The following is a 14788-nucleotide window of genomic DNA, read 5'->3' on the forward strand; positions in this document are numbered from 1 at the left end:
TGTTTCAAGGCTCTTTGCTAAGGGGAGGGGCCCTGTCACAGGAAGGGAGGGGATGGTGTGCAAGAAAACACAATATTCCAGTCACCTCCAGCTGTCTGACAGCACTGCCCAACAAACTCCTGTCCAACATGGCACTTTTATTCCTACACCAGACCAGCCTGTACTAAATCCCCTGCCTGTGCTGCATGACAGGGGTATTGCCTGTTGTAAGAAATATCTACTCGGACCTTGGTGTTTCTGGGGAGGAAAGTTGGCCTTTCGTGACCTGCATTTCGTCACGAAACTCAGCTCCGTGACACCCAACCTGGCAACTTCTGCCTCTGCCAGGGCCATTCCCCAAACACCTGCGCCGAGCGCGGGGTGACGGCTTTTATGTTTTCATGGATTTTATCTTTTTCCAGAGAACTGCACGCTGTTCACCTTGAACCGCTTCAAACATCAGCAAGTACAGATGCTGTTGCTTCAAATGAATTATTTTCATATGAGCCACATTTAACTGTAGTTCTTCAAGATCCAGGTCCCAACTTCCTCCTTCTCAAATCATATCACTGAAGGGAAGACATTACTTGAAAAACTGTTTTCCAGTAACCAAAAACGGATTAAAAAAATGTTTCTACAAAAATTAGGCCACTTAAAAAAAAAAAAAATCTTTTAGCTGAATGGATCCTTAAACTATTTGCCTTAACTGGAACAAAAGAGCACACGCTAACACAACTCCAGGTGACGGCCCTGTGAGGCAGGTCCAAAGGAGCCGATGGGGTGAGAGGACCCGGCTCGGGTCAGCCCGGCTTGGATGAGCCCAGCTCGGGTGAGCCCGGCTCTGTGCAGGACCCTGGGCAGAGGAAAGGTCCCTTCCCAAGGCAGGAGCTGGTGCAGCTGCGCTGAGCCCCGCAGTGCGGTGGGATCTGCTCCTGCTCACACCAGGTTCTCAGCTGTGTATTTCGGCATAAGCTGGTAAAATAATGCTAAACAGATATCTCAAAAACTTAAAGTGATGCAAATCACCTTTAACAAGGTCTTAATGTAACAAAATAACTAGAACTGAAATAATGAAATCTATTCCCTCTTTATCAGTACTTAAAATATTTCTGAATGTTTCCTGACTTTGAATTATGAGAGTATATGATGAAATATTTAAAACATACCAAAAAATTAAGTATTTTAGCCTCAGATGACATGCCTAAGAAATGGAATTTGTTAGCCAATTAATTTTAAATTTACTACAGCAGAATTTCAATTATGGCTTCTCATTTTGTCTCCCCAGAAGCCCTGTGAAGCACTCACCACGCAGCCCGAGCACATTCTGCTCCCAAACGGAACATTATTTCTCCACGAAATGGAGCCCCATTATTCCCGGTGGCGGTGGGAGCGGACTCAGCGCCGCGGTGTGCGGGGGAAGCGCAGCCGCTGCCTCCGTGCCCGCGGCACCGGCCACCGCGCCTGGAGCCGCTCAAACATCTACTAACAACCCGCGCTGGACAAAGAACAGAGAGGCAAATATGTACAGCGCCATCGTTACTCCTCTCCTAGCTACTGGAAATGTGATTAAAAATTGAAAATAAATTAAATAAACAGAGGCCTGGCTTGTTAGGCAGAACCAAAATATACTGAATTGAAACAAATATCAAAGCTGTAAATCAATTTGTATTCAAAAAATGCTGTAAGTTTTAAAACAGAATCAGCGGCAACAAAACCTTCTTGCTTTGTCCGTTAGTCAGAAACACCTGCCGGAGGTTCCCAGACTCCAGACGCCGACGGGTGCCCAGCGACGCCCCCGCCCGCAGCACCGCTGGCTCCCACCGAGCGGCCGCGCCCTTGGTCCCAGACCCGTAACCGCGAGTGCCCCGAGCACGGACGGAGCCTGTTCCTCCCCAGAGCCTCAGGTCCGCCACCGGGCCCTGCCGCCACCGGGCCCTGCCACCACCGGGCCCTGCCACCACTGGGCCCTGCCGAGACCGGGCCCTGCCACCACCGGGCCCTGCCACCACCGGGCCCTGCCGCCACCGGGCCCTGCTGAGACCGGGCCCTGCCGCCACCGGGCCCTGCCGAGACCGGGCCCTGCCGCCACCGGGCCCTGCCGAGACCGGGCCCTGCCGCCACCGGGCCCTGCCGAGACCGGGCCCTGCCGTCACCGGGCCCTGCCGCCACCGGGCCCTGCCGAGACCGGGCCCTGCCGCCACCGGGCCCTGCCGAGACCGGGCCCTGCCGCCCCCGCACTCTGCACTTGTCCCAGCGGCTGGTTCTCCAGCGCAGCCTCCGTCCCACTGGGGACCAGCACAGGTGGACTTGGCCGCACGGGGACTGCTGCCCCCGGCCCAGCCCCAGCCGCTGCCCTCGGGGACACACCCAACACTGCGTGAGGAGCCAAGCAGATCCGTCCCACAGAACACACTTTGAAGTACTAATCTTCACTTACCCCACTAAGCCATTTCTGTTTATACAATTTCCTTTTGCGGGCTCAGTGCTGGGTGAGCGCTGCTGCAGGGACCAGCTCCACAGCACGGACAGGGACTTGCCCTGGGATTTGTGACAGCGGAATGAGGCTAAAGGACAGACAACAACGCTACCGCTAATGGACAGACATCAACGCTACAGGACAGACAGACATCAACTCCACCGTGGCCTCCAAATCCTCAGACAATCACACGCGCATGACGACAAGGGGCCAAAGTTAAGAGCAGGAGCTTGGCAGTGGTTTCCCAGCCCTCTGTGTGGATCTGATTCCACCAGCTGGATCCACTTCCATATGAATAACTCCCTTAAACCATAAAATACTAAGAAATTCATTTTTAAAGTGTAAATGGATTTTTAGTGTTATCTACTTTTAAATAATATATTCTAAGTATCTGTACACATTTACATGACCTCTGCTTCACAATACAAATACTCCCAGCCAACAGCATTTTTCCTCTTCTAGGCTTGCCTTGGCGCAATGAGAGCTGGGCAGCTGTGGAGGAACGGGGCTGACTGAGACAGACAGACAGATGGACAGCGCTGCTCTGCACCCTCCCCTGCGAGCTGACCCTCCACACCACACATCCCTTCTGCTGGAACCCCGTCTGACCATCCCCTCCCTGGGCTGTGCCCACAAACACCCACTGTACGTTGCTATTTCATGATACCCCTTCAATGAGAGGGATGTCTCAGGAATTAGAGGCAAAGAGGGACACAAACTCAGCACTCCAGCCCAGCTGCCCAGGCACACAAGGTGCCCCAGGAAGAATCCCGGCCCATCATCAAATTAAGCAGCTCTCTTACAAAAGGCGAATGGCCATCCGCATAACAACAAACCAATTCTGTTGCCATTTAAGCTGCAAAGCCTTCAGAATGGGGTTTTGAAAGCATGACCCATCAGTTCTAATTTTTAAAACTTATCCTTTCAGTCAAGACTAGAAAAAGGCCCATTCCAACTTTTATCTTCACTACAAAGTGCTGTTATCTTGGGCTGATGTCAGGAGCGCTATCTCTCTTTCTGCTGACAAGCAGAGACGAGAGAGATAAGATTGGGAACGAATCTCACTTCTCTGAGTAAATAAATAATCAATACTCATCTAAATGTAAATGAGAAAGTATCCCCCTCTGATAACAGGGCTCTTATCAAACAGCCAATTTTCTGCAGACATTTGGCCTCAACCAAATCACCATCATTCAGCCCCAGCCTAATGGCTAAAAATCGTAACTAAATTGAACCGATCACCAGAGATCAACTAAGTTCAGCCATGGCTACTACAGGTTCAAATGTTTGGAATGCAATTTTTCCCCCATTAACTTTCAATAGCAATGAAGAATACACCGGTCAGGGGTTGAATCTGCACAATAAACAAACACTAACACTTAAAAAGAGAACGAGGCTTTTAAACAAAACCCCAAACAAAACCCATCATCATCTCCAAACTAGTTAATAGGGTAAAACGAGGATTACAGAAAGACTTACCACAATATTTAATGTTTGTGAAGTTGTCAAACCTAAACCAAAAAGACCAGTATAAACAAAACCCACAGGCTTCTCTTGGACCCAGTCATGTCTTTTCCAGACTAGAAAAGATCGTCTCTCCTTAGCATCTACTCCTCATTTCACGTGTCCGATCTATTTTTGCACACATCCATTTCTGTGTCTTTTTACTTCTGTATTATCCTTTCTGAGATAAAAAAATGACAATTAAGATGTGGGCACACCATGATTTATGGACTGGCATAGTAGTGCTTTCTGTTTTGTTCTCTCCCTCCCTAATTTCTGATGTTCTGTTTGCCTCTCTGCTCCTAAGGACTGAGCTGAAGTATTCCCACAACTGCCCAGGACCACTCCAAGATCCTTGACTGATGGAAGGTAATTAGAGCCCATCATTGTATACATATAGTTACGCTTGCTTTTCACCATGTATATTATTTTGCACTCATTGACACTGAATTCCCTCTCATTTTATTGTCCTGTCACTCAGCATTGTGAGATACCTCTGCAGTGCTTCACAGACAGCTTTTATTTGCACTATTCTTATTTCTTTTGTATCAACAGCACATTTTGTCACATCAGCATTCACATCCTTTTCCATGCCCCACATTAACAGAACAATGTGGGTTTCACCAGTTCCACTGGAACTCCACCAGTAATCTAGTTACTAATAACGGAGGGCCATTATTCCTATTCTTTGTTTCCTGTCTTTTAATCAATTATTAATCCTTGTGAGGATCCTCCTTCTCATCCTGTGACAGCTTAATTGCTTTATGAGCCTTTGTCAAATCTTTTTTGGAAATCTAAGCATGCCATAAAAACACAGCATCCTCATTCAGCTGGTCTGACTCCTCACAGACTGCTCCCGGTTCCTGAGCCACAACCTGTTCTACGAAAGCTGTGCCAATTTTTTCCTCAGTGCATCGCATTTGCCCATATGTCATCTATTAATTCTGCTCTTTGCCACAATTTAATTTTACAATTTGCAGGTATATACTAGATTCCAACGAGCGGGGCTCATACTGGCCACCACCCACACCCAAGCGACTGGGACACCTGAGGGATGCCAACCGAGTTCAAGGATGACGCAGAACTGGAGGAGCTGTTGACACTGCTGAGGGCAGAGGGATCTGGGAAATCAGAGCGCTGGGCAATCGCCGACCGCATGAAGTTCAGCAAGGGCAAGTACGGGACTTGGTGACCGCTGGGGGTCCCTTCCAGCTCAGGACATTCTGTGATTGTGTCTCACACATCACGTGGAAGTGCACAGCAGCTTCCCACCGACCTCCCCGCACCCCAGGGCTGCGTCTGCTCGCGGGGTTCACAGCTCTTCGCAGCCGCTCGTGCCACCTGCCCACACGTGGCCGGAGCCGCCTGCCCAGCGTGCGGCTGCGATCCTGACATCACAGCAACAATCAGACATTTCAGGACAGTTCGGCAGGCACCGACTAATAGCCAGGGCAGGAGATGCCAGACAGGCAGCAAATAAGCAGAAGTGAACATGAGCTATGTTTCAGGCTCTGACCACGTACAGAAGTAAGACAGGAAAGTAGTCAAAAGAAAACAGTTGATAAACATTTAATGTGGATGTCTGTGGTACCTTCCTATTTCGAGTTTCTCCTTTCACAAGGATACATGATTTATTGCTTCACTGCTTCAACCCTAGGTTTTGAAAGTGTGATTTCTTTTGAGTTTAAACTATATTTATATTCTTTTTTTTTGTTATCACTTTTTTATTATTGCTATAGAAAATATTTGCTGGAAATATGTTGCAGCTATTACAAGGTCATAAAAAAGAGGAGGTTTATGTATTTCTATCATTTCAAATAGTCTGTCAGAAAGTATCAGTCGCACTGAGTCCTGGGTTCCAGGTTTCCATGGGCAGCACATGGAAGAACTGCAATAGCTCAGCGGGGGCGGCAAAGGCGGCACCGTGACCCCCAGGGTGACAGGGGAGGCACCGCGACCCGTGGGAGCTGCTCCCCAGGCACCGCTGGGGAGGCACCGGGAGCACCGGCTTTGCCATTGGTGCCGGGCACAGATCAGAAACCGCTGGGGAGCGGAGCAGGAGAAGGATCAACACCTGTGGAGAGCACAGAAACCGGGAACAGAATGGGCTCAGGGCTCCTTCTGTGGGATGTTTCTTACAACATGACAGAAGGGCAAGGATTCCATTGTGTGCTTGGCAAGGACAATCAAACAACAGAAAATATGTAAACAGTTTGAGAGGAAATAGCTGTAAGGCCAGAATGTTTACATCTCAAATCCTACCGCTATGAGGACATCTTAAATCTGTTTATCTGTTAAAAATCCCCAAAGCCCCTCAACACCTCTGAAGTGGAATAAAGATTTTGTCATTACAAATGCAAATACTGGTTAATAAATAAATCTATTTAAATAGTGAAAACAAACTTTTAACATTACGCACAAGCATGAGACTTTTTTTTAGTCCAATCTGTTTTTTCTTAACTTGCACTGTTGTGACATTACTGAATTTTACACACAGTTATCTGCTGCTCTCTGCAGAAATACAGATGGTTTTTGTAGAAATAAACAGTCATTTATATGAAACAATTGTAAAATAGTTTATGGAAACCAGTGGTGTAATGCATTCAAATAAATGCCAGGCCCGGCTGATGGAGAGCCAAGGTGTTAAATCACACTGCTTAAGAATTCAGCTCTGGGAAACAGATCGTAAATCCAGAGTGACAGAATTTCCAGTGATGGCAAAGGTTTCTGACATCTAGTCCAGTACACAAAAACTACAGCAGTTCAAACCCATTTTACTTAACACTACCTTGACAGCCAGTGAAATTAAAGAATTTAGTCAAAAGCCTCTTAAAAAGAAACAAACGCTTCATTTATGTATCGCTTTTCTGTAGGACAGAAAACATGCAGCATAACTAGCAGCAAACCAGTCTTTGCAGAATATTAACGAACATGCTTTCCTTAATTGCTACTAGAGACTTTTATTCCTTTTCAATTACCGATATATAGCTCTAAATAAAGCGGAAAGGAGAAAGAAATGATCATGTTTGAATCCCAGTATGAACATCCCCACCCCGGCTCGGCCCGTTCTGTGCACTGCACAGCAGCACGAGGTCTCCACCTCATCCCCGGGTTATACACTGAAAAGGTGCTTCCCCGCTCACAGCCACGCAACAGCATCGCGGGCAGGGGCAGCGTGACCCCCCCGGCCAGGGCTCCGCAGGCTTCACAAAACGCAGGTGGGAAGGAGATCCCGTGAAGGCAGCTGGGGCATCAGCAGTGCCCTCCTCCATCAGAGTGGACAAAATAAACCAAGGAGTCTCTGTCATCCAAACACTGAACGGTGGAATTTAAAATATCACATAAATTACAGCTTTATTACCAATCCAGAAGAACCAACAAATGTATGATTTCAATACCAAGAGCTCTAAAATAGACTCAGTTCGATATTTCACTTTCACAAAGTTTCCCTCAGCCATTCAGGCTGATGTCCAGAATCCCATCAGCCCAAATATGCAGGACTAACGAGCTATTTCTGTTCTGACAAACTATTCACAAACTTTACTCCTGGTGAGCTGTTCCACATAGCCCAACATCCCCGTCCCCCGTCCTGTCAGCGTCTGCTCAGCGTCAGCGGCTGGGAGGACGGGCTGGAATCAACCGCTGCCGCTGCCCGGCGCGGATGGGCTCTGTGGGCAGCAGGAACTGGCCGCCAGCAGCCGCATCGCACCCCGTCCTGCACGGGGGGCTCACCCTGCGCTGCACCAGCCCTGCCCAGGAAGATCTGCCACAAAACAAGCGAGGGACCACCCCCTGTCCCCAGCGCACAGCACGGCACAGCAGGCGAGCGCCAGGGCCCGGCACAGCCCGGGGACCGCGGCGCAGCCCGGAGAAGCGGGCTCACCCGGGACCTGCACCCCGGCACCCATCACCTCTGTGCTGCAGGGGGCAGCGAGCGGGAGAGTCTCGACCAAGGATCTACAAACATCCATGTTCTTTTTCATTTAAATCCTGCTGATAAAAACAGCTCAATGCAAGGAAAACCAGGATTTCTGAAGTATTTCCAGGTAAAGACATTCGTAACTGGAGGCACGAGACTCTGCAGGGATGCTATAATTATCCAAAACAAAGCACTGAAAGTGAAAGAAATTCAAAACCAACATTAAGCAGAAAAGCGTGCATGTAAACACAAGGAAATACAAATTAATCGGCTTTTCACTGTCACAGATGCTGGGGCTTCCATCTTTTTGGAGTCAGAGCAAACATATGCATCGCCTACTCTAACATATTTAAATTTAAACTCCTCGGTTACCCTCATTCAATGACAGTATCAAACTTCAATGACAGTTTATTCTAATTGTGGTTCATCTCTTAGAAATGCTTTAATCACGGGGCTGCATTTTTACAGTTTATCTTCCCAATTCTCCTTTTTTATCAATATAAATACATGCACACATATATGCGATAAAACTACACCCCCCGCGCTTTCCAGCCATTTCTTTTTGTCCCATTTCCCCCCTACAAGGTGGGGCTGAGGAGCCAAACCCAGGCGAGACCTGCAGCTCATCCGCAGCACGAGCGGCCGCCGCGGTGCCAGCCGTGCCACGCGGCGCCTGGCGGTGCCAGCCGTGCCTCACGGTGCCACATCCCCACGGACTTCGTGGTTCTTTCCTGGTCTCTTTAATCTGAGCTTCTGTCCCCAAAGTTCTGAGGGAACTCTTAACAGCTCTGTGTGTACAAATCTGAAACCCACGGCTGTGGAACGGACTGTGCTGCTCGCTGCAGGTCCCAGTGACCTGGTGAGAGAACAGCTTCTTCTGACTGGCCTTTGCAGCTCTAACTCCTTTGTTTCTGTTGTTGGACTAAAAGATGATATGGAGGCTTTTATTTTTATGTCCTATCCCTGTTTTTTGAATTTTTCTCCTTCCTTATTATTCAGCTTCCTGTGGCAGTGAGATAATACACTTATCCAGACAAGTAAGATTATTTTAGACTATTTTCGGTCACTTTGCACATCTTAAAGAATGCAAAAAGCACTAGTTGACAGCTGTTAGGGACTTGAATGTTATTATAAAGCAGCTGTTTTCATTTATAGAAAAAGTATTAGTCTTCCTCCAAACTGAACAGAATGCTAAGTTAATAACTTACTCTAACCTACGGAAAATACAGGTCATGTCTGTGAAATGTTGGCAGAAGGTATTGTTTATAACAATTAAACTTGTGTAGCATTTTGTTCTTAAAAGGACCGAGCATTTCTGGTTCAGGGATGTTTGCAGTTTGAAGCAGCTATTAAATAATCATCAGTAGCATGTTCACCCTGCAAAGGATTTCTACTTAAATCAGACAAGATTAATCAGACAAGGCTCCTCTGTTCACAAGAAATTTCAAATGAAGAGAGGCTGACATGGACCAGAAACAGGCAGGATTGTTCTACATGGTTTAGTTTTGTCTCTCATTTCCTTCTAAGAACATTCAGTTTTTATATACTGACATCAATGCTTGATTTGTTTGCTAACAAAGCCTCTGTACACATTCTCTCTGCATTCTTGTTTACTGTACATTAGTATTTCCAGTCCATTCGGTCAGGCTCTGGAGGAGAAGGTGTTTGTGGAGGAGCAGGAGTGAGTGACACAGCTCCCGGGCAGGGAACAGAACTCCCCAGCGTACAGACAGCTCCTGCACACACTGAATCTGGGAATCACCGTGGCACCAAGATACACACAGTATCAAGAATGAAGTCATCATCTTCCTGACGTTCTTAAATTTGTAAGCCACGCAAACATATTTTATAAAAACTACCGCCTGCAGGCTCAGTGCAGATGTGCGGGTGCCCAGCGCCGGGGGACGCTGGCAGAGCTGCTCAGCTGCGCTGTGACCTCTGAACAAGGGGCTCGTTTCACCTGGGGAAACTGGGCTTGTCCTGGGCCAGCGGGTCAACCGAGAGCCTTCCTGAACAGCAGGATTTAAAAGGTACATCTACCATCACCTGAACTCCTAGGCTAACCGGGTAACACTAAGTATTGGGAAAAGTCAGACAAGCAGAAATACACACCAGATGGATTGTGTAAGAAAATCAATTAGCAGTAAAGCAAACCAAGTTACATTGACAATGGTATTTTACGGTTATGCAACATGATCTGTATGACGTACAGAACCTTCTCTGCAACGCACCACGGTGGGATCTCAAAAGCATCCTAATATCTCCCCTTTCCAGAAGTTTGTATTGAGACTCTTACTGATTTCTAGGGAGCAGAATGATACCAAATACTAAACCACCCAAATCTCACCTTCTAAAAAGGCTTTCCAAGACCTCCTTATTCTATCTGAACAAAATCCAGGCAGCACCATATCTGACATTTTCATTGCTAAATTCAGGAAGAACGAGAAGTTCTTATGCTCATGATTTCAGGCACATGGTTCCCTTTCTGCAGGTCTGCTGCTGCGCGGCAATTTGGTATTTAAACCACCAGCTGCTGGAGCGCTCACAACGCTCAGAGCGCTCTCGAAGAGGCGCAGACACGGCCCGTTTCCGCACCGCAAGCCCTGACCTGCCTGCGGGTGCTGCGCTCTCCACAGGGCCCTCGTCCCAGCGCCTCACACGGCCCCGTGTGGCGCCCCGCGCGGCCCCCGCGGCGCCGCCCGAGCGCCAGCTCTCCCCTCCTCAGCGCCGGCTCTGGTTCCCCGCCGTCCTCAGCCTCCTCCCTGCCCGTCCTGGCTGTTCGGAGAAAACTCTCTCGCATGAGGCGCTACCGAGGCACCTCGAGGTGGTCCCTGCTGGGTTAGACCAGTCTCCTCCAGGAGCTCATTCCGCAACCAAAGTGTTTTATTTCCAGCTCCCACATGAAATACACCTGTGCAATACATGCTGCTGAGCATGCAATAGGTTAAACGAATTGATGGTAAAGTATTCTACTTAGTTATTTTTCATTACCATAAGAAAACATCAATTACATTTTCTATTTTATGAGTGTACACAAGGGAATCCATTACAATAACAGAGGTTATATGACCATTTTTGCTGCTTCTTTCCTAGGCAAAGGGAACTGTTGGCTTTAATAGACAACGGAACCAGCCCAGAGAAAAGGAGGCACATATCTGCATAGGCAGCTCCTATCCTGATTTATCCAGCCTGACTCCGACTAATTAAACATCTGCCTCAACACCTTCCTCTGCAGATCCATCTTCTCCAGTGTGTGGCCCTGACTGGTTGGTGCAGGTTCTTCCCCAATGTGCAGCCGTCCCCGTCTCCCGTGTGCTTACCTGGGAGGTGGCAGGGGACGGTGCGGCGTCCCCGGATGGTGGTGCCGTCCCCGCTCCCCCAGCTGTGGGCGGCCGGTGCCCCACGCGGCTCCAGCACAGCCGTGTCCTCTCACCTGTGCCACCCACAGGCTCTCGAATCACCTGCATTTCCTCCTGATTGACTCCCTAATTATTATTTTAAAATGGTCGGAGTTCATCCCCCTAAGGCAAAATTCTTATGACATTAAGAAGGAAAAGTGCAAGGAACATGAAATAGTTTGCAATAATGTTATCTAATGTACTATCTGAACAGAGCCAGGCACAATCGGAATATTGCTTCCACTTCCTTCATGCCGCTTTCTATGAAACAAAGATTGTACCTAACTTCTACCTCCTTCTACTGACCTGTATCTTCCTGCAACAAATAATCTTTGGCATGAAGTTATACTGCAGCCAGAAGTCTTTATACAGCTTTAGTCTTTTCAACAAATGGGATTTTGAAATAAAAACATTGGTATTAATTTTTACAGACGTAGTTTGCACTACAGCTACATGAATGCCAGTGCATGTGCTGAAACAGAACGTGGGGAAACCCCGATCTGCAGGACTGGTCGTCAAGAGAAAACCCCCGTGACCTCATGGGGCTCGTGCTCCGGGGTGCGCGAGGGCTGCAGCAGCACGGGAACCGCAGCTTTACACTGACAGCAGCTCATTGACTTTCAGAGCTGACCGAGGTGAACGGATTTTCAGGAACCTACGACTCAATTGCTTGTTGAAAAACCTACTTGTAAGCTGCAGATCACCGGCTGAATAAAATAACCAGTACTTTAGCCCTGCGCGTGCTGGAACATCCCCGTCCTGACTGTGCCACAGAAATTCTTCAGTTTCCTCACCCAAACCAGCCAGCCAAGGTTTGCATTTTCCTACAAATGCGGGACTGATCTGAAAAACCTCAAGTCCATCATTGGTGAAAATAGGTCAGAAAGCAATTTCTTATACAAGTACTTGAAAACAGCATAAGCTGTAAACATAATAAATTCATTTGTCCTGTGAAGGCTGGTCTGGAGGCACACCGAAAATGTGCAGGAAAGTTCACAGGCATTCCAGCTTTATTAAACTGTTACAAAAGCTTTAAATAAACATGTTAAGTCTATTTTTGGTTAGTACTTTTTAAAAATCAGAGCAATCAACTTAAAAGGAAGCGTTACTGAATGAGAAGAAATGCTTTCCTAAATTATGTCTTATCTTTTATTCAGAACTTTGACATCCTAATCCGCTGCTTAATAGAATGACTTGAACTGCAGCAGCACAGGACTCTGCTAATAGTCTGATCTGAAATTCCATTTATCTGGGCATCTCCCAACGAAAGCAGGAGGCACTTCCATTCCAGATATGAAGAATGACGAGAAGAATGACGACAAGCTCCGTTCCCCCTCCCGCTGCGCTGCCCCAGGCACCGGCCGTCTGTCTGTCCGGCAGCACTTCCAGCAGTGCTGCCTCGGGCACCAGCCGTCTGTCTGTCCGGCAGCACTTCCAGCAGTGCTGCCCTGGGCACCAGCCGTCTGTCTGTCCGGCAGCACTTCCAGCTGCCATGGCTCCAGTTTACAGCTGCCAGGCACCCCCAAACTCCCTGCCCTCCAACGTCTGCCCACTGATGAACCCCAGCGCTGCAGAAAGGAGGAACTGGGAATAAGGGAAGTTTGGGGTAAGGTAAGATAATTCTAACAGAAAAGTTTAATTTGTGATTTACCAATTTAATACATAAATACCTAATCTGAGAAGTCCCTTAATCCATGACAATTTCAACAATGTATTAATGAGTGCTCAACACCATTTAAAAAATAAACCAAAAATTAAATAATTGGTTTATGAAATTCAGTAATATGGGAATTCAAGCAGAAACGTTTCCCTAGAGTGATCACTCTTCTCGCAGCAATTCCAATTCATGAAGCTTAAACTGCAGGTCCTAATTCTGGACATATCTGTATACAAGCTTAAACTGAAATCTGCAAGCAACACTATTTAAATAAATCCAATTATATGTTCAAAAGTAAATAGGCCTGTAAGTAACCGAACAGTTTTTAGTTGTGACTTCTACCATGGTTACATCCACAGCAGGGATGATGGTTGTATCTTAGAAAAGTGAGATGTCACATGGATAATTTATGAAAAGTAAATCTAAATGATTTCTTAGATAATTAAAAAAGCCCCAAATGACACATACGTACTTACATACCCTATTACTACAAATGTTTCTGAGCAGGAGTGCCAAGACAGTATAAATTAATGTATTAGCTGAAGGAAAAAATGACAGGTCCATTCCATTTCTAAGCTACCAAGCACAAGTAATAAAATAAAGGAAAAACAAATTTCAAATGGACACAGAGTACAACATCTGTTCCACGGGGAGGAAAGCAGGTTAAAGACAGAGCTAAGTGAATCCTTTAGCAACCTCCCTGCAGGGAAGAGAAATCTGACCCCAGGAAATAAATAAAAGTCACCCCAAAAGTGAACAAAAGAGGTGTTTGAAAAAACCAGAACACCATTCATCGCAGCTAACGACTTGTTCATTATGAGTGATGATGGATAAAGACTTCTCACGCTGAGATGAAATCAAGATTTATATGCATTGTTTCCTCTCCCAACTTGTGGGAAGATCATCATCATTTAATTCTATCTCTGCGGCCAGCGATGGGCATCCAGAGAGCGGGGGATCACACGGCGCAGTCAGCTGGCACCAGCTGCGGGAGCCACTGGCACATCTGGCGGCGGCGCTGCAGCCGAGAATGAGCCATGGGCCTGGCCAGGAAAGAGCCGTGGGCCTGGCCGGGAATGAGCCATGAGCTGTGGGCCTGGCCGGGAATGAGCCGTGGGCCTGGCCGGGAATGAGCCATGAGCTGTGGGCCTGGCCGGGAATGAGCCGTGGGCCGTGGGCCTGGCCGGGAATGAGCCGTGGGCCGTGGGCCTGGCCGGCGGCCAGAGCGTGGCCCCGGGGCTCGCCAGCCCCAGCCGCTCACTCCCCCCACCTCCACCCCCCCTTTCTGTTTTTACGAGAATCAGATTTTCATTGCTTCATTCAATTGCTCTCCTCTGCCATTTTTTACAGCTCTTATCGTTCCCTTGGAATATGGCCTTGAGACAGCTCATCCGTGTCCTTCGCTGTGTTATCTCTTCTAACTTTTATTAAAACTTCAGCTCTCATCTGAAGATAGCTAATTAAATCCATGACAGATTATACACTCGTTTAAAAACTGCGCTGAACTACTTTTTCTAAAGAGAACAGGGTTTATTTTCTGTTCCCATAGTTAAAACTAAGGGTATATAAGGAGGTTTCATTCATTTACAAAGACAAGATCCTTATCTTTACCCGGTATATAGATAGGTTTATATTAAAGTTCCTTTGTTGCGTGACAAGACTCGGTGCAATTTTTCACAGTAATTATTTCTTGTTGCTGGAAAGATCTCTCTGCCTTATACTTTTGAAATATATATATACACTACATATATGTGAATGCACATTTACACCCTGGAAAAGCATTGCTCTAAAATATAAATGCAAGTACTGTAAATTTTCTTTTTTTAAATGTTGAAATGCCTTCAACATAATAGTAC

At 47.2% G+C, this 14788-nt stretch overlaps 1 protein-coding gene across 2 annotated transcripts in view; it reads right to left on the bottom strand.

The window, feature by feature from the left end:
- The window catches only part of MAPKAP1 (MAPK associated protein 1), an 82530-nt gene that overhangs the window by 24530 nt on the left and 43212 nt on the right, over window positions 1-14788 (bottom strand). The gene's annotated exons all lie outside the window — the stretch shown is intronic.

The sequence above is a fragment of the Caloenas nicobarica genome, chromosome 19 (assembly GCF_036013445.1).
Source record: "Caloenas nicobarica isolate bCalNic1 chromosome 19, bCalNic1.hap1, whole genome shotgun sequence".
In the NCBI taxonomy this organism is placed as follows: Eukaryota; Metazoa; Chordata; class Aves; order Columbiformes; family Columbidae; genus Caloenas; species Caloenas nicobarica.